Raw genomic sequence first — 21,047 nt, 5'->3', positions numbered from 1 at the left:
GCAGGAAACATGTTTCCACTGATGGGTGAGTGCCGATCCAGAGGACACAGCTTAAAAATACGGGGTAGACCATTTAGGACAGAGATGGGGAGAAACTTCTTCACCCAGAGAGTGGTGGCTGTGTGGAATGCTCTGCCCCAGAGGGCAGTGGAGGCCCAGTCTCTGGATTCATTTAAGAAAGAGTTGGATAGAGCTCTCAAGGATAGTGGAATCAAGGGTTATTGAGATAAGGCAGGAACAGGATACTGATTAAGGATGATCAGCCATGATCATATTGAATGGTGGTGCAGGCTCGAAGGACAGAATGGCCTACTCCTGCACCTATTGTCTATTGTCTATTCTACTTTTGCAACTAATGTGGCCAGGTAACTGAATAGAGACAGGGTATAAACCTGTGGCCATTCTCTTCTGTATGGCTCAAGCTTCACACAAGCCAGTCAAATTTGCCACTGAACTGCTGGGGAGATCTGGCATTACAGCTTCACCCTGCTTCCTCGATGTCAGGTAGAGCACTGTGAATTCCTTTAAAAAGATGTTGATTTTTTAAAAAGCGCTGATGTCAAAAACAATGAAAGGGACAGGCCACTCAGCAGTGAAATTGCCAAGAATAAATTGAATCAAATACTTTAGACTTGACACTCTCCTCGACTGAGTCCTTGATGCAGGATGCATTTTCAATGAGCCAGTCATTCATGGAAAGGTAACAACTGAAAATATTGTTTGTGTGCATCACTGTTCATCAAGCTATTTACCACAGCCACATATGGTACAAGCCAATATGGTACAAGCCAATATGGTACAAGCCAATATGGCGAATTGCTTTTATGATTACTAAATCAAAAATAACGGACAATGTGATTGGGTTTTGTATACTCATAAATCACTTCTGGATGGAGTTTACATATTTATTGCGCTTGTTTATAAAGTACTACTATAAAAAGCAAAACATGAGAATGTTTTCTGATTATTGTGAAGTGTCTCACTCCACAGCACATGAACGATGCTGGATGCTTACATAAATGCAAACGTCCAGTTCACAATCCTGCATTCTGGGTGCATGTTGGCATTTTGCTCTTAAAATTGTTGCAACGGCCAAAGTGGTTTTGCCATTGCCACATCTCTATCGCATACAATATTGCTGTACAGCTCAAATAAGATGCTCATGGAAAGGCACCATTCAAAATGTTAGGCTCACAGAGCACACGTTCTGTTTAATTGCTTTTGGTGAGACAAATATTGACTTTACAAGACAATAGTTATGTGGCTAGGTTAGTTACATTTCTGATCATGGGAACTTGGAGGATGGTGATGTTGAGGAAATTCAGTGTCGATAGCACCTTAGTCTCGTGATGGCTGGCAAGAGCAGATGATTAGCTTCTGTCTTGTGGGAGGTGATCACTGCCTAGAGTTTGTGTGGCTTGAATATTACTGCCACATATCAGTCACTGAGGAACTCTGAAAGGCATTGATCTTTTGACAATCATCACTGGAGAGGAGGCTACTGCTGAAACAACTGGCCGAAAGTGGCAATGGCGACATGAAGAATAATTGTTTTCAAACAGCGAGTGGTTAGCATCTGAAATCAGGCAGTGAGACACTGCCTCACAGTGTAGTAAATGCCAGTTCCATCAATGTATTGAAGAGGGAATTGGATTATTGCCGGAGAGAAGAAGAATATGCAAAGCTGGGGAGCGAAGGTTAGGAATGACACTCAGTAAATTGCTCCCACAGAGAGCTGACAGAGACATGACAAGCTGAACAGCCTTCTGTTGTGCGGTAACATTTCAGAGATTCTGTGAAGTGGCTGTAAATGCTTGGGCCTACTGCCCTGAGGAAGCCCTCTGGTAATGTCCTCAGGCTGAGGTAATTAGCGTCCAACAATCATAACCATAATTTTTTACACTGGGCATGGCTCCAGCCAACAATTCCTCAGCCAAATTCCTCCTGACTTCATTTTATGAGGGCTCCTTCATACCATACTTGGTAAAATGCTGCATTGATGTCAAGTGCAGTCATTTTCACCTCACCTCTGGAGTTCAGCTCTTTTTTATCCACTTTTGGGTTAAGGTTGTGGCGTGAAGCTGCTCGTCCATTTCCCCACGCACCCCCATTCCACCAGGAGTAATGTCAGCGTGCTACCAACAGGACATCACTGGACTTTTAGCTGTCAACTGCAGAGTGATGGAGGCAGAGACTTCTGCCTCTGAGTGCACCTGCTGTGGAACCGCAGGTCAATCTGATTGGCTGGTATTTCCAGCAGACCCTGGCACTGCCAAACGTTTGGGTGGGAGACCGCTGGATTCACAACCCATTTCATGAGGAAGGCCCAATAGATTTGCAGTGAGGTACATCAAGTGGTTCCTCCACCCATGGAAGGAGGATGCAAAGGGGGAGGAGGACAAGATTTGGTAAGCTGATTGCCAAGAAGGCACAACAACACCTTTTCTACCTCAGGCGAATCAGGAAATTTAGTATGACCATAAGGACCATCACCAACTTCTACGGATGCACCATTGAGAGCATACTGTCTGGGTGCATAATGGTCTGTACAGCAACTGTTTTGCACAGGACCATAAGAAACTACAGAAGTTGGTGTGCACAGCCCAGACCAACACGGAAGCCATCCTTCTATCCATGGACATCATTTACATGGTCCGCTGCTGTGGAAAGGCTACCATCATCAAAGACCCATCGCACCCCAGTAATGTTCTCCTACAACCCCTTCCATCAGGCAGAAGTTACAGAAGCCTGAAGCAGGTTCAGGAACAGCTTCTTCCCTGCTGTTATTAGTCTGATGAATGAGCTCTCCAGCCTCAAGTAATACTTATCTCGCTAATGCTGATCTTGCCTACCGCACGGCATGTGCAATATAATCTGTATGCCTCTAAGTCTTTTTGAACTATATATCCTTGCTTACTATGATCTGCCTGTACTGCTCAGAAACAAAGCTTTTCACTGTACTTTGGTACATCTGACAATAAATCAATCAATCAATCAATACAGTGGTTTCCCCTGATGCATGAAGAACATTCCCTTAAACATAGTACCCTACCACTTCCTTCCCATTGTTTCAAGGGCTTTAAAAAAATGGCTTGTCTATTCAGACCTACCTGACCATGTCAACTGTTTTTTGAAGCGAGTGGAGTAATACTCATTATGTCATTAAATGTGATAGGAAGGCTGCCAATTTCGGCATATGATTTCAGGTTGAGGTGAATGGGAAGGAGGTGGTCTGGGAACCCACCTGATTTTACATAAACTCGCTTCCCCTACACCTGACCTGAACTCCAACCCACCCAACCAGCCCACTGGGTGTAGTGAAAAAGAACCTGAGGTTTGCCATCAAGTAACGTCAGAGAAAATCAAACTGAGAACAGGTTAGTGTGTTTCACATTCCAGTCAGAATGTTTGTCCAGAGCACAGAAATTTCAGGTTAAAATAAAATGTAAGACCATAAAGATGCCTCAAAAGACATTAGGAAGAACAAAGTGCGAGAACAGGAGTGAATGTGGATCGTACAGCGCATCGAGCTGACTATGCCATTCGACACCTTCACGGCTTATCTTGGGCTTCAGATCTATTATCCTGCCCATTCCCTTCTCCCTCAATTCCCTGAGATAGCAAAACTCTGTCTACCACAGTGTTAAACAAACAAGAGTCAATAGCAAAATTTACAATGGCAAGAGAACATATTTTTAACCAGACTTTCCCACAGAGACTAATTGGCATTGAATTTGTACACAAAGGTAATTTTTCCTTTTCATCTCTTATTTAAAAAACAGGGAACTTCCACACTGCATTACTTTGTCTATTTTTGAAACTAACTTTATCATAGCAGGGAGTTGGCAATTTGACATCATGCAAAGAAATCCTGGAACCAAAATCACTTGAACTACTAAAGGAAGAAAACACAACAGTATCTAGAGGGAGCTGGTAATATCACTGGGCAAGCGAATTCAGAAACTCTGGAGGCATGGTGGCTCAGTGGTTAGCACAGCTGCCTCACAGCACCAGGGAGCTGGGTTTACTGTACGGAGTTTGCACATTCTCCCGCGTCTGCTCAGGTTCCCTCCGGCTGCTCCGGTTTCCTCCCACAGTCCAAAGATGTGCAGGTTAATTGGATTGGCCATGCTAAATTGACCATAGTGTCCAGGGATGTGAAGGTTGGGTGGATTAGCCAATGGAAATGCAGGTTATAGGATGGGGTGGTGTTGGCGGGGGGGGCAGGTATGTCTGGATGGGATGCACTTTGGAGAGTCGCTGTGGACCTATTGGGCCAAATGATCTGTTTCTACATTGTTGGGATTCTATGATTCTAATGCCCTGAAGGACATGGTTTCAAACACACCAGGGCAGATGGCGATATTTCAATTCAATGAAATGTTAGCCGATTCACAAGCTAAATGACACAGTTGATGTTTGTTAAAAATCTACCTGATTCACTAATGTCTTACCATCTGCCATCCTTATGGAGACTGACCTATAATTGACTCCAGACCAACAATAATGTGGTTGACTCCTATTGGGAATAAGTGCTGGCTTGAGGATTCTTGTGGTGCAGTGGGAATATGTCCATCTTTGGGCCTGAGAGCTTGAGTTCATATCTTAGCTGCTACAGAGGTGTCGCATAGCATGTCTGAACAGGTTGATTAGAGATATCTAAATTGATGAATCAGGACTCAACCAAATTAACAACTGGCCTACATCCCATGGACGAGGACAAAATATTAATTTTTGGTTGTAATGATAATGCTCTTAACAAATCCAAAGGCTTTGATTCTGAGACATGTTGCTGAGGAATAATAGGGACACTGTGTGAAAAAAAAGGTGCACCTCAACAGTAAGCAATGATCATCAAAGAAATCACATTCCTCACGAACACTATACAGGTTTATCTGATGCAAAGTTCAATGGTGCAGACCAAATTTGATCTGCATTAAGCCTATTTTAGCTCTGATCGTTCTTCCACACACCCCAAATGGAAGCAAATATTGGCACACACTTTAACTACAACAGGAGTAATGGTTACTTGTATAAATTGCTGGTAAAAGAAAAGAAAATGACACAAGGTAAAAGGGAAACAAAACCAAACGCTAAAATCAAAAGTTTGATTTCAGCAAAAATGAATGAGTAAAACTGTAGACGTATTGATGACCGTTGGACTATCTAAAACAGTTATCCTTTAGTAAAATTAAAAAAGACTTGCATTTGTCCAATACTTCACAATGTCCAAAAACATTTTCCTGCCAGTTGAACAACTACAACTTGCATTTAACACAGTAAAATAGCTCAAAGAATCATGACACATCAGAATCCCTTAACGCAAGTGGCCAACAGTTTGTTGAAGAGGTAGATTTGTGAAAGGAGCAGGAGTGGGGTGCTAGTCTGCCCGCTTGCACATGTTGTGGGAGGCAGTTTAAGGACAGCTTAAGGGGAGAAAATACTGACAAGAAGCAAGGACCTCTCACCCTAAGGAAGAAAATGAATAATCACAACAGAAACCAGGGTGTCTATATTATTAGAATCTACCAGCACAAATTACCCAAAATCAGCAAAATCACTGAACTTTTATTGACGTTAGTTTTACTGAATTTATTTTACTGTAAAATTATTGTAAAGTGAAAAAGGATTATGAAACAAAAAGTAAATACCCAGGTAATATAAATTAATTTTAAAACTCAGTTATCTCTGGAGCACTTTGTGAAGTTAATTAAACTGCTGAAGTTAGAAACAAGTTTAGATTAGATTAGATTAGATTAGATTAGATTACATTACAGTATGGAAACAGGCCCTTCGGCCCAACAAGTCCACACCGACCCGCCGAAACGCAACCCACCCATACCCCTACATTTACCCCTATACCTAACACTAGGGGCAATTTAGCATGGCCAATTCACCTGACCTGCACATCTTTGGACTGTGGGAGGAAACCGGAGCACCCGGAGGAAACCCACGCAGACACGGGGAGAACGTGCAAACTCCACACAGTCAGTCAGTTGAAAAGCATTACCCCTCTCATAGAAAAGTTACTCTCTCTGTATCACCCAGTTTCTTTCAAGAAAACTGAGAGCTCCAACAAAGAGCAACAAGAAAGTTGAGGGTCAAGTCAGTCACCAATAACACATTCTTGGCAAGCGTCTTCACATTAGATATAAAATACTTTTAATCCCCGACACATAAAAGAGATTTTATTTTCTTGGGAAAAAAAGTCAGCTTTTTTTCTCTCTGCAAAGGTGCTAAATCAAATAGAACAGATTAATTCACAGCAGCTGACAAAATACACGCCAATGAATAGTGCAAAATAGTCCAAAAGAAATAAAGACATTCAGGCTGCCCACCTTCATTTTAACCGCTGCCCTGTGGCTGCTTGCTCCATGTCTTGTTGCTATCCAATGTCGGTCTGCTTTAAGTATTGAAAGCTTAAAATTGGACCAGAAAAAGATCCCAGATAAAAGTAATTATTGGCAAAGATAGTTCCATTAAAAAATATTTGGTGCACAAATGCACTCAGAACGTACACCAAGCAATTGCTTGCAATGTGTACCAGAAGCATTTGGTTAAAAGTATACAGCACAATAGAATGATGGCTTGAACTTTTCGGGAACAAGTTTTACAGATTGGACATGGTTCTCCCTTCAATCATTCATCTGGCACACACAATGGTTTGTTAAGGAAGAGGCAAAACAAGATCCAGTAGCATGAATTAACCGTTTTAATACTGAACTGAGTGCAAGAATAGTCAGTACAGCTGTCAGGACAAATACTGGAACTCAGGATTTCAGGGTAAATCTACCAGCTGACCTTCAGTCATCCTTTTTAATACAACAGTTGTGCTTTGAAATATACTGTGAAAATAATGAAAGCTTTACACACTGATTATATTTCTCCACTCCACTTTAGGACTAATTAGTGTAATGAAATTGCAAACATATCCACCTTCATGCTAAATTTAAAAAGGCACAAAGTGTGTTTTGGGGCAGATAAAGCATGTTTTGTGTCACTTGCGGTGGAACACGTTAATTCTAGGAAATTAAGATCATTTTGTCACATTTTTCCTCAGTTTCAACATCAACTATCCCTCGGGTAAGATACCACACACATTTACAGAGCCAAGCTCCCCACACTTCTTTGGTTGTCTGACCTCAAAAACATAGCAGACTATATTCTCTAATGCACCTAACACCCTTAATGCCCTCCGATGCCGTTCTCTATCAACATTGTTTAATTCAGCAGTTAAATAGGAAACTGGATGAAGAGATCTGGAATACAGTAATTTATCAGTTGGAGCGGTTCATGGAACCCAATCAGGGGGCTTTGGAATTAAAATGATGCCAAAACAAAAACAGTTTAAATAAGACCGTCAAACTCAGCAACAAATTCAAGAGTGTTTCACAGCCACTAGAATCAGAAATGAAACCACTCAGATAAAATTTACTAAGGTTTCTTTATGTCAGAAAGAGGCCTTTATCCTTTCAATTGCCTCGATTTGAATTCAGGTCTCAGAGGTGAAAGGGTAGTATTCTAACCTTTCGCTCCATCCATTCCCTGCCACTTTCCTTTTTAACAGCTAAATTCATTCTCTTGCCATTAGCTGCTATTACAAGAACCATCTGCTTGCATCACAACACCACTCAGGATTAAAAATAGACCTTTCACAAAGACTCGGTGCTGGCCTTATCTAATTCCCATTTACGCTGAATTGTAAAACTTTTAGGAGCGAACAAGCTAAAAACAATGGCAACTTGCTACAAAACATAGAAATCCTCTTCACCATCTCCTGTGCTCCTTCTCCAACAAATGCCAGCTTAATATGCAGAAGTGCTTCAATCAATCATCAACAAGGTTAATACAGCCTAATAACACAGGTTTGGATAGAGACTGACGAATAACAGAGGAGCTCATTTGAAATTGATTACAAGTATAGCACTCAGCATTCACAATGAACGCAGCCCTCCAAAGCATTTCTGTGCACAAAACCATTAATCTTCATTATAAGCAAGGATACAGAATGAAACAACTCAGAATGAAAGAATGGGGTGGTGGTTTGTGAATCAGATTTCTATTAATGCGCAGACAAAACCTAAATTTTCGGCATGTGACAGAAAATGGGCAAGCTATCAAACAAAGCATCCAAACTGGTCTATAAAAATTGAAATGTAAACCGCCAATTAAAGCTCATACAATAATAACAACACTGCAAACTACAGCAACATTTTGTGAAAATGCTCCTGGTCATCAGGCATGTTAAGCATTAAATTGTAAATTTCAGCTACATGCACAGGAAAGATGAAAGTCTAGTAAATTTACTAGAGATGTTGTTTACAGAAAAAAGTCATAAATTAAAGACTTTTAGATAATTACATTAAATTCGGGGCTGAATTTTGATGATTTACTTCTTTTCAACAAACATTTTAGATAAAAGTTGCTTCTTTTTCATACAATGGTGTTCCTGCATTTTATCTGAATCCAGCACATCATGAGGAAAGAATTGTTAAAGTATTTTCCCTCGGTGCGACACTAACACTTATTTTCATGTTGCAGCAATAAAATATAAAGTGATTTGAAGGCACTGGGAGATGCAAAGAAATTTCATTACTCCAAGAGTTAAGAAGCCAGTGCACAATCTTACTGCACATTATGTCAGTAATGATGGGCAAACCTTTCACCTTTTAATTGAAATCTCTATTCTCCTGGCTCGCTGAGCAATGGAGAGAGACTTTACAGCTGCAGTATTTCTTTGTACATGGATCAATTACTAGTCTATCTGAAAAGCCACATACCAAAATTTCACACAGAAAAACTGACTAATTTTATTCCTCCAATTCTATTCCTTCTTCAAGTCAAAAATTAACCCAAAATTTGCTGTTAATGCTTCATATATCGGGTTAGCGTGAAAATTCCTTTCAAAACATCACCATACCTTATTGCATGCTATGTTTTTATTGTCTGCTTTTTTAATTGAGGTATAAATTTCAGTTTTCACAGACCAGTAAGGATGCTTTGTTTTATGCGTTACACGTTTGTTATCATATGCCTGAAATTCAGATTTTACATACACGTTGATAGAAATCTTGTTGTCAATCACCATTCCTGTTAATACATGGGTCCACAGGTGCAGCAGTCTGCTTGCACTTTTACCGAGTAGCTGTGCTTGAGAGTGGGCAGTGAATGCTGGCAAATTAACAGACAATAAGGGGCAACACAGCTGAGCCCAATCCTTGCCCTTGCACAATGCCCACAAACAGTTCACTGACTAGCCAACAGAAACAAGATTTTTTCAAAGAATTTCTCCCCACCCTAGTTTGGCCAATTGAAAGTCAATGAAGTATTTACCCTTTTGCAGGTTGAAACCATTGCACTCAGAATCGAAAAAGGATGAAGCCTGAGGATTTTCAAGATCTGTACTGTTTGGTAGCATAACATTTAATCTAACATTCCCCCACTAAGTCATGAAGTGGTATTAAAATCTACAAAGAAAAAATCGTGCGAGTAGTATAATTCTTAACTCAAAGTAACTTATCTCAGCTATATCTCACTAAATTTATACAATAAAAATGATGCTTGCAGATTCAATTATTTTTACCAAAGATCTCACTAAAGATTGAAAAATTTCATTTTACGTTAATGTACACATACAAAAGAAACATTGGCTTATCCTCATGTTCCGTGAAAAATAAAAGATAGCAGCAGCAGTACCACATTCAGTAGGGTAATTGGGGACAAACAGATTGGATCGCCTACCCTTCACTTTGTCTACATTTCAGTCAGGAGACAACCTCGACTCACTACTCACCATTACCCACAACAATTCGAATCCCCTTCGGCACACAGGCTGCCAGCAAACATTATTAACTTGAGAGTTCTGCCTTCATTCAACAGTGAAACTGTGATACTACGATAGAAAGTAACACCTACAAAGGCACCCTCTCCCTCCCACCTTCTCTGCAGGGTACCTCGTTGTCAAGATGTGCAATTGGAAGATATGTAGAGTTCTGTGGAATGATTGACTTACTCTTGCTGTCTGTTCTTATGACTTCAGACAATCACATCTAAATCTTTACTCAATGCCTTTTGCCTCATCCGCTTGTGCTAAAAGGGTAGTTTCACCCAAAATAACCCTCCAGCACCACACTCCAATGAATGTGACAGAAAATCTGTCCCCATGCTACTACATAATATTCAACTTGAAATTCATTCCTAAATTATTATGTTCATAGCTAATAGATGTGATCCATTTACAACAATTCACAGCCTGCAACGTGAGCAAATTTGTAAAATACCCTAATCAATGCTGCAAATTCTTGCTTGGAAATAACAACAAGGTCAACTTTATCATAGACAAAACTTTGCACCTCACACTTCCCTTTCAGTTTGGTGTTGACAGAGCTGTCTGGCGCAGTGTGAGGTGAGTTGTTTCTTGCTGCATTGCCCCAATTCATCTCAAGTAGCAACACTGTCAAATATATTTCAGAAACTGCAATTTTATACTGATTTTGATCAAAGACAGAAAGCTCAGATTACATTTACTACCTCCAGGAAATGACCACAAAAAGCACAGAAACCGAAGAAAATAAAAACTGGTCATCAGAAAGTCTGTCGTGCACAATATTTACATGTTAAAACGTTTGGGAAAGCGACAAAATCCTTCAATCCTTAAGTTTAGAAACTGAACCAAAAAGATGTTCCTTTTCCCAACTTACTTTCTTTTTCCTAAATTAATTAAGAAACTTACATGCATATGCACGGTATTTCCTGACATCAGGAGACCTAATATCGTTTAAAACATCAAGGTGCTTCAAGACTTTTTAAACTGGGAATCTGTGTTCAGAATTTTCATCGCCTAATTTTTACCATTCTCCTCATTTAGTAAAAGACATCTTGTGATTACTTTAAGAAACAGAAAATTCCGCCTGATATCATTTGTTCGCAGATGCCGTCTGACACCTCATATGTATCCTGTATTCCCTATTAGCATTTATCCCTTTTATCACCCAACACGTCTCTGGGTTCTAAACTTCTGAACTTTCACTTTGTACTGTCCGTTGTATAGCTTTATTTTTGTTTCCGGTTGTATTCTTAAAAGGCGTTTTAAAAATGACCAGCACCATCACAATCAGCTTGGGGTGGGCAGCGGGTGGGGGGGCCTTTTCAGTTAAGAGAAATGATGTGGAAGAGCCGGTGTTGGGCTGGGGTGGACAAAGTGAAAAATCACACACCAGGTTATAGTCCAACCATAACCTGGCGTTGTGTGATTTTTAACTGAGTCAAGAGAAACAAAGTGGCAGGTGATTGCAGCGTTAAAAGCTGTCACAAAGGGCGGTGGGTGAAATCAGCTCTCTGAATTTGCAAAGGCCTCAGAAACTACCCGCTAGTTTTGATCAGTTTTGGCAAGCCTGCTTCAGTTTACTGGCAATCTCGCCCCAGCACTGACCCCCAACTCTGACAACAACAAGAAGTCAATGTCTCCTGGCTTGTCCAAAACTTTTAAGTCCCCACCCATAGCTACCTTTCAGCCAACTGATCTGATCTCTCCCTCACTCCCACCACATCCTTCGGAAGTCTGGCTCAAACACATCTCACTAACCTGTTGGACGACTATGTTGTAGATGGGGGGGGGGTTACACTTGAGACAGCGAATGCAGGTTGTTGTTGAAAAAAACACGGTTTGTATGTTGGACTGAACTGCCTTACTCTTAAACCCGAATGTGAGTAGTTGTGACTGTTTCCGTAAGTGAGTTGTTCCACTCAAATTGGGGAGGACGTAGTTTGTTAAGTAAGCTTGGAGTCAAGAAGTGAGATGGGAAGCTGAGGATTAAATTCAAATAGTGCAGTTTCTCTATGTAATTTATAAGTTGAGGGTCGTGGAAGAAAATAAAAGTCTAACTCGGAGAATTCGAATTAAACCTGCAGCCTTCGTGGTGAATAAGCGAGAGGCGGTAAAGGAAACTAAACAACAAAAAGAAACCCCGAGATTTCAAAGTGTTTTGTCAGACGCTGAGGAATGGAAAAGGGAGCCGAGGCTCTCTCTCAGGAGAGATGGCATCGTGCCTCCATCTTAAAGCCATAAGTAAGGAGTCCACGGACTGACTTATACAGGGCACGGCGCTCGTCTCCAAATCATGAGAGAGATCAGTTCAGTGTCCACCCCATAGTCAGATTCCCATCAATCCCGATCGTTGTTAGCGATGCACACCCTTGCAAACTCAACATTGTGGCTGGAGCCACATTTCCACAGACAGAGCAGAGAGAGAGGGTCCACTGTGCATGTGGTCTGCTGTCCCTTTCTTTGGTGAGCTGCCCTGTTCCCTGTGTGTGTCCGCACATTGCTGCTGGAACACCCGACTCTCTCATCCAGCGAGCAACGGGAACTGCAATCGGAAGGGGCCGCATGCAACAGTTCGGAATCTGCCCAGGTACCGGCTTGCATTTGCAAACTTCAGCTGAACGGGTGCCCAGGCGCTACAACTCTCCCCAAAAGCCAGAGGTGTTTATCTATCTCTGTCACACAAACCATTCTTCAGAGAATGAATCAGTAACGGGTGAGCAGGGGACTTACTCCTGTCGTTTTGTTATTGTCGTTTCCCATACTTTGAAGGGGCTGGTGAAAGGAACTACAAGCGGTCACATGTATACACCCCCCCCCCCTCCCCCCACTCCCAGCCCAGTGACCCCAGATACCGTCAAAACAATTCAACTGTTTCCCTTAAAGAATCAAAACAAGACAAGCAGCCCTTTGCGCGCCCCTGCCTGACTGTGTAAAACTATCGGTCAGTTTCTGAATCACACACACAGATACAGACACACCAGGAAGAATCAAATTGGTGGCACAGAACATTCCCGAGGGATTCCCGAGGCAGCTGATGGAGAGATCACACCGCACCCCGGCATCGCCTGCGACGTTGGGCAACGAGAAGAAAACATGTCTTTTTTTTTCTCAAAAGAAAAGCCAATTCTTCAATTGCACGGTCTCCTGTCAGCCTGCACAGGGCGGCAGGTTTGCTGGTGAGAAACTCTCCTCACATCACACGGTTCAGAGCCGTCAATCCCACACAAAGAGCCACGGGAGAGGGAGGACAGAAACACACACACACACACACACACACAGAAAAGTTTGTAAAATCATTAAAAGTCTCCCAACTTCCACTCCTGTTCAGCAAGCGAGCACGCTCGTCTTAAAACGCTTGTTACAGCAGGAACTGCGAACGCTTACTTCAAAGAACCCAAACAATGCGCGCCACAGAAAATTAAACTTCGCAGATCCCCTGACTGAAGGATGCACCCTCAGACACTCAGGGCCGATGCAGTCAGAGACAAGGGACACACACGCAGGGAGAGCAGATCGCTGCGCTGTGTGTATGTGGTGGGGGGAAGCCTGGCGGCGGCTGATCCCTGTTTCTCTGACAAGCGTACACATGGCCCGGCGCCGCCACACCGACCTTACCTCAGCAGCTGGGGAGAGCCGGCTTCCCCTGGAGCCTGGACACAATGCCCCTCATGGCCAGCGGCTGCCCTGAACAAGCCCTGCACGGGGTGGGGTGGAGACGGGATGCTGAAGGCGTCTCTTCTCTCTCCCTCTCTCTGGGTTCTCAGCGTTGTCGGTTTGACTGTGAGAGCGGGCGGCGAGCTTCCACACGCACACATGCCCCCACCCCCCTCCTCCCCTCCTCTCCCTGCCTAAGCTGATGCAGAGCGCCCGTCCTTTCATGCTGTGTCCAATCAGTGCATCTACGATGCAATGATTTAAGGGGTCAGCCATAAATAAACTTGCTGGTGAATAATGGCTTTCTACTTGTTTTCTGAAGCTGCCGTGCGATAGGATGCATCTAATTACTAACAACACCGAATATATATGTATATATAATATCCATTATATATATAGTATGTGTGTGTTCATTTCTGGCAGGTCAATGTTATGCAGCGCCCTGCTCTGGTTAACCCTTGTGTGCCAGCCCCAATGGTACCCAGTAAAGTCTTATTTATTGCTGTTAGATGGGGTTAACGCGGGACTGCAGGGAAAACCTCCCCATTCACAGTCTGCTCCGCGCTGCAAACAGCGACCGCTTTCCCAAGCTCAACTGGTGAGAGTTGCGAGGAACCCGCTACCACTTCCAGAAGAAATGGCTGGATGATGTTCCTCGGCCTCCCGCGCCCAAGATCTCTCTTCACAGGTATCGATAGAAACCTGAACCCCATCTATTTCCGCAGGAAGGACCTGTTGTCCTTGTTTATCTATGGAGACTGCATGTTCTGGTTGGCACACCGTTTGTCGGCTGATAGAAGTTTCAAAACTCCCATGATAAGCTGGAAAGTTGCTTTCATAGCTTCACACAGCACGGAGTCAGACCCTTTGGCCCACCTCCTAAATGCTGCGCTGATCTCCTAAACTGAACTAGTCCCATTTACCTTAACTTGGTCCATATTCCTCTAAGTAAAAAACAATGACTGCAGATGCTGGAAACCAGTGTCTGGATTAGAGTGGTGCTGGAAAAGCACAGCAGTTCAGGCAGCATCCGAGGAGCAGTGAAATCGACGTTTCGTGCAAAAACCCTTCATCAGGAATACAGGCAGAGCGTCTGAAGGGTGGAGAGATAAGTGAGTCCACATTGATGCCCTGGGGTTGAAGTGTTCTGAGGCGGAAGATGAGGTGTTCTTCCTCCAGGCGTCTGGTGGTGAGGGAGCAGCGGTGAAGGAGGCCCAGGACCTCCATGTCCTCGGCAGAGTGGGAGGGGGAGTTGAAATGTTGGGCCACAGGGCGGTGTGGTTGATTGATAGCCTTTCCTGTCCATGTATCTGTCCAAATATGATTTAAATGTTATAATTGTACCTGCCTTTACCACTTCCACTGGCAGCTCATTCTATATACCTCCCACATTCCTTGTGTAAAATTTGCCTCTCACCTTAATGCCTAGTTTTAGACTCCCTACCCCAGGGAACAGACCTTGGCTATTCACCTTATCTATGCCCCTCATCATTTTGCAAACCTCTATAAGGTCACCTCTCAGCCTCCTATGCTCCAAGGGAAAAAAAAGTCGTAGCCTATCCAAGCTCTCCTTATAACCCCTCCAGTCTTACTTTCAAGAAATTTTGCTCGGCTGGAGCCAGAACAAATAACAAAAATGTCACAGAAAACTTCTGGATTAATACATAAACCTAAAAAGGTTTGTTCATGCCCCTTACACAAGGGAATCTGCCAGTCTTACTCGGTTGGCCGAAGCAGGATTCCGATCCCACAGTGCACTGTTAACATATAGTACAAAAAACAAAATGCTGGAGAAACTCAGCTCAATTAAGGTTTCGAGCAGGGTCACCAGATACAAAACTTTAATTTTCCTTTCTCTCCACAGATGCTGCCAGATCTACCGAGTTTCTCCAGCAATTCCTGTTTGTTGCTTTCCATCATCAGCAGTTCTTTGGTTTTCATGTTTAACTTGTAGCACAGTCAGACAATCAAGGCAATCTTGCCATGTTGACTCTGCTAAGGAACATGGAACTCTGTATCACAGCTAAACCATCACAGGTGATGTCCTATAATTCAGAAGAAGAGTTATATCAGACTCAAAATATTAACTTTGTTTCTCTCTCCACAGATGCTGGTAGATATGCTGATTTTTCCAGCATTGTTTGTTTTTATCTCAGATTTCCAGCATCTTGCCTTTATTCGTCATAAGTGATGATTTATTATAATCTATTAAGAGCCAAAAAATAAAATGGTTATGCATAAATAGCTCAGATTTGCAGAATTATTACTCAGCCCATTATGTCTATATCAGCTTTCCGAAAAGCAATTTACCTTGTGCCATTCTCCTGCCTTGTGCATGTAGCCGTGCACATTGTTCTTTTCAAATAAGTCTGCCTTCCTTTGAATGCATCAGTTGAACCTACCTTTACCACATTCTCAGGCTCCTTCTCACCATGAAGGAGCTTACTTCTGTTGCCAATTACGTCAAATTCATCCCTTTTTCCCCTCTTGATCCTTTCACAAATGGTCTGTACAATTTACATATAGAGTATAATTATAACTCTTTTGTGTATATAGGAGGATTATATACTTTGGCAATAAAAAATATGCTTCCACTTTTACACCATCATTTTGTCCTTAATTGCTCTTCCTTTCCCATTTCATATATGAATTCATTGAGCAGTGGATGAACGGACAGCAGACCTACATTGTTAATTTCTTACCCCCCTGACTTCTTCCCCTTTTGTCAGCATCCAGCATGGGGCTGAATGTTTAGGTCCTGATGAGGTCCTGGAAAGAGGCAAAAGAAAACTTGCAGCAACTGGCGTGTCATTTTGCTGGTGCTGGCCATTTTTTTGCCAAGCTGAGCTCAGGGGAGCAGGCCACCAAGTCTCATTAGTCCATGAGGCTCACTCAGAGATCCACTAAACTGAGTTGATGGATGGGATGTATCCCAGATTACAGAGGGAAGTGAGAGAGAAAATAGCTGGGGTCTTAACAGATATCTTTGCAGCATCCTTGAACATGGGTAAGGTTCCAGAGGAGGAGAGAATTGTTAATGTTGTCCCCTTGTTTAAGAAGAGTAGTAGGGGTAATCCAGGTAATTATAGACTGGTGAGTCTGATGTCAATGGTAGGGAAGCTGTTGGAGAAGATACTGAGGGATAGGATCGATTTACATTTGGGAGAAAAGGGCTTGTCAGTGATAGGCAATTTGGTTTTGTGCAGGGAAGGTCATGTCTTACCAACTTTATAGAATTCTTTGAGGAAGTGACAATGTTGATTGATGAGGGAAGGGCTGTAGATGTCATATACATGGACTTCAGCAATGTATTTGATAAGGTTTCCCATGGTAGGCTGATGGAGAAAGTGAAGTTGCATGGGGTCCAGCTAGATGGGTATAGAATTGGCTGGGCAGCAAGAGACAGAGAATAGTAGAGAGAAGGAAGTTGCTCAAAATGGAAAACTGTGACCAGTGGTGTTCCACAGGGATCCATGCTGGGACCACTGTTGGTTGTGATATACATAAATAATCTCGAGGAAGGTATAGGTGGTCTGATTAGCAAGTTTTCAGATTACACTAAGATTGATGGAGTAGCAGATAGAGAAAGAGATTGTCAAAGAATGCAGCAGAACATAGATAGATTGGAGATTTGGGCAGATGAATGGCAGATGGAGTTCAATTCGGGCAAATGCAAGGTGATGCATTTTGGAAGATCCAGTTCAAGACCAAACTAAACAGTAAATGGAAAAGACCTGGGATGTATAGAGAAATCTGGGTGTTCAGGTTCATTGTACATTGAAGATGGTAACACAGGTCGATCGAATAGTCAAGAAGGCATACAGCATACTTTTCTTCATCAGATGGGGCACTGAGTACAAGAGATGGTAGGTCATGTTACAGTTGTATCGGACTTTGGTTCGGCCACATTTGGAATACTGCATACAGTTCCAGTTGCCACATTACTAAAAGGATGTGGATGTTTTGGAGAGGGTGCAGAGGACGTTCACCAAGATGTTGTTTAGTATGGAAGGTGCTAGCTATAAAGAGAGGTTGAGTAGATTAGGATTATTTTCATTAGAAAGACGGAGGTTGAGGGGGTCCTGATTGAGGCCTTCAAAATCATGAGAGATATAGACAGGCTGGAAAAGCAAGAAGCTTTTTCCCAGATTGGGAGACTCAATTTCTAGGGGTCACAAGTTTAAGGTGAGAGGGGCGAAGTTTAAGGGAAATATGTGCGGAAAGGTCTTTACACAGAGGGTGGTGGGTGCCTGAAACGTGTTGCCAGCAGAGGCGGGAGAGGTGGGCACGATAGCATCATTTAAGATGTATCTAGACGGATACATGAATGCACAGGGAGCAGAGGAATACAGATTCTCGGAAAATAGTTAACAGGTTTAGATAGAGGATCCGTGCAGGCTTAGAGGGCCAAAGGGCTGTAATTTTCTTTGTTCTTCTTTGTTCTTTATTCCTGGGGAGAATTTCAAAGGGATTCCACAGTCTGAAAGAGACTCAAAAAACCTCGAATCTAACATACCAAGATGAGTGGGGAAGTAGTTTGTATTGTTCATTCATTAATAGATTCTTTCCTTTGAAGATGTTCATTGTCTGGCATTGTGTGGTGCCAACATTATTTCCCACTTATCAACCCAATCCAGGATATTGTCTAGGTCATGTCAAATATGATCATGGACTATTTCAATATCTGAGGAGTTGTGAATGGTGCTGAATATTGTACAGCTATCAGCAATCATCCCAATCTCCAATGTTATTAGATTAGATTAGATTAGATTCCCTACAGTGTGGAAACAGGCCCTTCAGCCCAACCAGTCCACACCGACCCCCCGAAGAGAAACCCACACAACCCATTTCCCTCTGACTAATGCACCTGATACTATGGGCAATTTAGCATGGCCAATTCACCTGACCTGCACATCTTTGGACTGTGGGAGGAAACCCACGCAGACATGGGGAGAATGTGCAAACTCCACACAGATGGTCACCCGAGGCTAGAATCAGACCTGGGACTCTGGTGCTGTGAGGCAGCAGTGCTAACCACTGAGCCACCATGCCGCCATCCCTCCGTGATGGAGGGAATGTTTCTGATGAAGAAGATGGGCCTAGAATACAACTCCGATTTACTGCTAACAACCACCACCATTTTCCTTTGTGCTTGGTATGACTGCAATGAGGGGATAACTTTTCCCTTGATTTCTGTTAACTTTGTATTTGCAAGGCTTCCTTTATGCCACTATTGGTCCAATATACCTTGATATCAATGACAGTTACTCTGATCTCCCTCTTGAATTCAATTCTTTTCAGGTCTATGTTTGAGTCAGGGCTGTGATGAAGTCTACAGATCAATGGCTCTGGCTTCATTTGCAACCCAGTACCAGAGTAGGAACTAGTACTGTCTTTATTGTGTAGGCTAACTACATGTATTGAAAGGGTTAAATCCAATCCAAAATAAATACAGGAACTGTGTATAATTAGCCCACTATAAATCCTGAACAATCACTATTACTTGTACAAATAATTCTATTTTGAGAGGCTTCCTGACATAGGGATGCATTCATTCATTTTAGAGGAATTAATTTGCAAGTAGAACACACAAGTGAGGGTGTATTATTAATCCACTTTTACTTGTAGTTTTCTTGTAGTTTGGAATGTGAACTATGATTACTTATGTCTCTTTTTATCAATCTATGAAATCATTAGTTTACAATCCTGCTCTCGGAATAGAGAGCTAGATTTAGCCATGTAAAAGTTGGAGTGGAGGAGCTATCCAACAACTGTTGAAGTCACTTAATTGCAGCTAGAAACAGTTCAGATTTAAAGCCTGACATGCTATATCATAGACAGCCAATGGTAAGGGTATGGGTAATTTAAGTCACTTTTAGTCCATTCTACCTTAATTTCCATAATATTTTTCTTTATCCTAGAAGAGTAAATACTCATCCAAGAGAGAAAGGATACACGATCAGTTTCAGTCTGTGAAGACTGTCACTATTATAAGTCCACTCTTCTGAAATGGATATATGTTTTACTCCACTGGGGCAGTCAATCATTAAGATTATTGAGAAAATGAGCTGAGAGTGGAAAACACCAATTTCTCTGTCCTGAAGTGGATAACAGCTTTTGCAGTAGAAATTTGGAGTCAAGTCATTGCTTCTATTATAAACAGAGTTGAGAAGTGGTGCAATCCAATTCTAACGCTGCCTGATGTCCTCCAGAAATTGGACTGGAGTCATTTTCCAAATTACCAAGAGAGTAGGTGAAGAAAACTGTTTGACCTATTTGATCTCAACCTTCAAAAATACCTACACAAACATATGTTCATTACAACACTGAGCTGTTTCATAATTGTGCTCAATGTTTTGGCTGCTGCTACCATTTTTCTAGCAACACATTCCAGCTGTGGATTTACCCTGTGCAAAGAAATACTTCCTGAAGTCCATGTAGAATTGAAGCCCAAAGATCTATGGAATTATACCACATTTTCTGCTGCAGTGACTATTGTTCCTTTAACACTGCTGTCTTGCTAATAGAATAATCATAATGATTATAATTTCCCTCAATTGGACAAAAGGGGTCGGTTAGCTCAGTTGGCTCTACAGCTCGTAATGTGAAGTGATATCAACAATGTGGGCTCAATTCCTGCATCTGGCTGAGGGTACCATGAAGGACTCTCCTTCTCAATCTTTTCCCTTGTCTGAGGTGTGGTAACCACCACCAGTCGTCTTTCTCAGATGAGAGACCAGCACCATTGTTTACGAAGACTCTGCTGACTTTACATTTACCAATTAGATATCTCTGTTGAACATTCTGCAGAACATTTATGGCCAGATTCATGAAGCACTTGGACAAATTACTCCAACTCTTGTTAGCCAGGAGGTTGACTCAAAGACACTATAGGACATAGAACATAGAAAATAGAAAAATACAGTGCAGTACAGGCCCTTTGGCCCTCGATGTTGCGCCGATCCAAGCTCACCTACCCTACACTAGCCCACTATCCTCCATATGCCTATCCAATGCCCATTAAATGCCCATAAAGAGGGAGAGTCCACCACTGCTACTGGCAGGGCATTCCATGAACTCACGACTCGCTGAGTAAAGAATCTACCCCTAACATCTGTCCTATACCTACCACCCCTTAATTTAAAGGTATGGCCCCTCGTAATAGCTGACTCCATACGTGGAAAAAGGTTCTCATGGTAACCCTATCTAAACCCCTAATCATCTTGTACACCTCTATCAAGTCACCCCTAAACCTTCTTTTCTCCAATGAAAACAGCCGCAAGTGCCTCAGCCTTTCCTCATACGATCTTCCTACCATACCAGGCAATATCCTGGTAAACCTCCTCTGCACCCGTTCCAGTGCCTCCACATCGTTCCTATAGTATAGAACATAGAACATAGAACATAGAAGAATACAGCGCAGTACAGGCCCTTTGGCCCTCGATGTTGCGCCGATCCAAGCCCACCTAACCTATACTAATCCACTATCCTCCATATGCCTATCCAATGCCCGTTTAAATGCCCATAAAGAGGGAGAGTCCACCACTGCTACTGGCAGAGCATTCCA

General features: G+C 42.4%; 1 protein-coding gene across 23 annotated transcripts in view; it reads right to left on the bottom strand.

Moving 5' to 3' along the window:
• Nucleotides 1-21,047, bottom strand: part of LOC122557375 (teneurin-3) — a 2,612,756-nt gene that overhangs the window by 832,565 nt on the left and 1,759,144 nt on the right. The window contains exon 1 of one of the 23 annotated variants that reach the window (XM_043705089.1): nucleotides 13,442-13,571. The exons of the other annotated variants lie outside the window; for them this stretch is intronic. The gene's annotated coding sequence lies outside the window, so the exon portion shown is untranslated. Of the gene's footprint in view, nucleotides 1-13,441; nucleotides 13,572-21,047 lie in introns of those variants that run through there. 23 annotated transcript variants of the gene reach the window in all.

The sequence above is a fragment of the Chiloscyllium plagiosum genome, chromosome 2 (genome assembly GCF_004010195.1).
Source record: "Chiloscyllium plagiosum isolate BGI_BamShark_2017 chromosome 2, ASM401019v2, whole genome shotgun sequence".
NCBI lineage: Eukaryota > Metazoa > Chordata > Chondrichthyes > Orectolobiformes > Hemiscylliidae > Chiloscyllium > Chiloscyllium plagiosum.
The sequence above is the reverse complement of the archived record's forward strand: the minus strand, read 5'-3'. Positions and strand labels throughout refer to the sequence as shown.